Consider the following 3,411-nt stretch of genomic DNA (forward strand, 5'->3'; position numbering starts at 1 on the left):
TGACATCTGTCTCCTCTTCCCAGGGGTACAAAGAAGGGGGCTGAGGGATAGGAAGCGTGCCTGAGCTCGTACTGGAAAGGGGATGAAGCAAGTTCCCGGACATGAAGCAGTCAACAACATTAACTCTGAAGATGTGTATTAATAAGCCAGCGAGGGCCTCGCGCTGGAACATGTAGAATTGCTTTGATAAATGAAAATCCATTACACACAATAGAACAATCATAATGTAAACCGACATGGTGAACAGGGTCTGCGCTTTGTCTTGCAACATGAAATCGTAGATGAAAGCTGGTCAGTTACGGGAGAAATTGGGTGAGTAACCCTCACCAGGATGAGCGGTTCCCTTCCGAGAAACCCCTCGAAACTAACTCGATTTACCAGAAAAAAAGTGCGTTAACTGAAAAAAAAATCAACCTCTAAAAAGAAATGTGATCTAAGTATGTCTGGTAAGCGCTCTCTCTCTCTCTTCTCTCTCTCTCTCTCTCTCTCTCTCTCTCTCTCTCTCTCTCTCTTCTCTGTCTGCCTCTCTCTTTCTCTCTCTCTTCCTCCCTCCTTCCCTCTCCCCCCCCCCTTATTATTTTTGTCTTTGAGCCACAGATTTAACAATTTATGATTACCCAAAGCATAAAACTATCCCTCCCGTGGAGAAGAAACTCAATAAATATTAATTGAAGAGCAAAGCACTGGGTTAAAGAGAGAGACCTAAGTCAATTTTCTTTTCTTGCATAATAGAACGAGAATAAAAGAAAGGACATTGGGTTAAGAGCCCTTAGGGGGAAAACTAATTAAGTTGGTTGGGTTGGTCTGACATGTCTCATAAGTTTGCTTTTGACCTCTCAAAAAAACTAAAATAAAAATGCCAGGCTAGGAGAGTGGAGGGCTGTGTGCGCGGGTCAATGGGGATGTATGTCCTTGCGATGTTGAAAGTAAGGACATCCGAAGGTCAGGGCAGTGCACGGACAGGGGCCATAAAAGCGGAGTTGAAATAAGACGCAGGATGATACCGTGAAAGGGGACGGCTGTCAGAGAGATGCCATCAAACCTTACCACCGGAGGCTAAAAGAGAAAGCCCATTTGGATGACAAATGACAGACTGTGAATCTGAAGAGCAACGGGCTCATGTCCTCGTGTGACTCTCTGGACGCTTCCCAGACAAGCTTGGTGTAGGCAGGCCTGTGTGATCCCTGAGCTCTCCCTCTGCCACCAAAGAGGAAGGCAGCCTTGTCTCTGGTTTTGAAACAAACGGCCCACAACTGGGCGTGTCAGGAGATGATTCCGGAAGGTGAGGCCACGTCCTAGGTGGGCTCTGATTTCTGTGCTGGGGGGTTGGAAGGTTCTTCTTCAGGAAATGGAGAGCCACTAAAGATGTTTGCTTTCCCTATACCTCCAATTATTTTATATATATATGTTTTATTGATTTCAGAGAGGAAGGGAGGAGAGATAGAAACATCAATGATGAGCTGAAACCGGTTTGGCTCAGTGGATAGAGCATCGGCCTGCAGACTGGAAGGTCCCGGGTTCGATTCCAGTCAAGGGCATGTACCTTGGTTGCGGGCACATCCCCAGTAGGAGGTGTGCAAGAGGCAGCTGATCGATGATTCTCTCTCACTGATGTTTCTAACTCTCTATCCCTCTCTCTTCCTCTCTGTGGAAAATCAATAAAATATATATATTTTTTTTTAAATTAAAGGAAAAAGAAAAGAAACATCAATGATGAGAGAGAATCATGGATTGGCTGCCTCCTGCACGCCCCCTACTGGGGATTGGAGCCTGCAATCCGTGAATTGAACCGTGACCTGCTGGTTCATAAGTCAACACTCAGCCACTGAGCCACACAGGCCAGGCTCCCTGGTTATTCAAAGGCCATGTCTAGGGGTCATGGCTGGTCCCGTGCAAGGCGGTGGGGTGAGGGCTCTCGACTTGATCCGAGCCCTGCCCCGTGTGAGTCTGGCCGACCTCAGGCCCAATCAGGCTCTAAGAAGCCGGAAAGATGACCAAGAGGCCAGAGAAGAGGCAGAAAATGTGGCCAAGGCCATAAAGGAGAGCGGCAGAAGGGAACCCAGCCAGACCCCTTTTTAAATCCGAATCTCCAAGTATGGGTTTCATGAAGGACATCGCTTCAGACATCAGCATCAGCCTTTGAGTCTCAGCAGATTGCAGTATCTTATTGATCTGGGTCGAGTTGACCCAGCTTGTCAATGGAAGAGGTGTGACCCTTCAAACCTTTAAAAGGGATTATGGTGTCCAGCTGGGAGAGAAGGGTGCTGACATCTTTAAGGCAAAAAATTAATATTGAAGCACAGTTGGCTTCAGAACTAACCATTGCTGCAATTGAGGAACAAAAAAAATGGTGGTGGTATTACTCCAGCCTTCTATGACCCAAGAAGTCCAGACATTCTATGCAAACCTGTTCCACTCTTTCTGCGGGGACAACCCATCCCAAAAAGAATGATTCCATCTGAAGCCTTGGTCCCGTATGACACTGATGCAAAGAATCCTGGCTACCTGGCTGATCCTGCCCAATTTCCTGAAGCAAGACTGGAACTTGCCGAGAAGTATGGTTATAGTTTACCTGATCTCACTAAAGATGGACTCTTCAAAATGCTTAGTACTCCAAAGGACCCACGGCAGGTTTTCTTTGGTCTTGCCTCTGGGTGGGTGGTGAATATGGCAGATAAGAAAATGTTAAAACCTACACATGAGAATCTGCTCAAGTATTATAGCTCATGAATTCCCTTCCAAGAAAGCAGAGTTGTAAGAATCCTGAAAAAGGGAATGAAACATATATATATTTCTCCTTGCATTTTCTTAATTTGTGATTCACCAGATGCCCTTTTTTTTTTTAAATGTTTTCGGCGTGATCATATCTTTTTTTTTTTTAATCTAAAATTAAAACGTTCTAAACCAGAACTGCAAAGAGGAACTGAAATGGCATGGGTTCTGTCTCAAAGATACAAACGCCCTGGTGGTCTGCCAAAGGAAGATTATAATATTTAGAATATGTCTCCATTTTTTTCATGATCTTTTCATCTAGGTCTTATTATTATTATAAATCAGAATGAACTTGCAGGTGGGATGGGATTGATTTGCAGGCCTGCTCCGTCACGGTTAGAATTAGTGAGTGATGCTCTTAATCAGAAGCCTTGCTACCAGGGTTAAAATGATAAGCCTCCAACTCAAGGAGATTACCATATGGGATGTGAGTTTAAGGTTTAAGACGGGTGAATGGCTTCTAAGTAGTATGATATTTGCTATCAAAAGTGAAACAAGAATTCCAAGTGAATTTTCTTAAGTGAACCGAAACCGGTTTGGCTCAGTGGATAGTGTCAGCCTGCGGACTGGAAGGTCCCAGGTTTGATTCCTGTTGGGGGCATGTACCTTGGTTGCAGGCACATCCCCAGTGTGGGCTGT

The 3,411-nt window shown here is 45.1% G+C and overlaps 1 pseudogene across 1 annotated transcript; it reads left to right on the forward strand.

Moving 5' to 3' along the window:
- The first annotated feature begins 1,878 nt into the window (after window positions 1–1,878).
- Window positions 1,879–2,838, forward strand: LOC311614010 (large ribosomal subunit protein uL15m-like; annotated as a pseudogene). The gene has a single exon. The product of its transcript is annotated as a large ribosomal subunit protein uL15m-like (transcript).
- Window positions 2,839–3,411: the final 573 nt, after the last annotated feature.

Source organism: Pipistrellus hanaki, assembly GCF_964339955.1.
Source record: "Pipistrellus hanaki genome assembly, chromosome: 20".
NCBI classification, from domain to species: domain Eukaryota; kingdom Metazoa; phylum Chordata; class Mammalia; order Chiroptera; family Vespertilionidae; genus Pipistrellus; species Pipistrellus hanaki.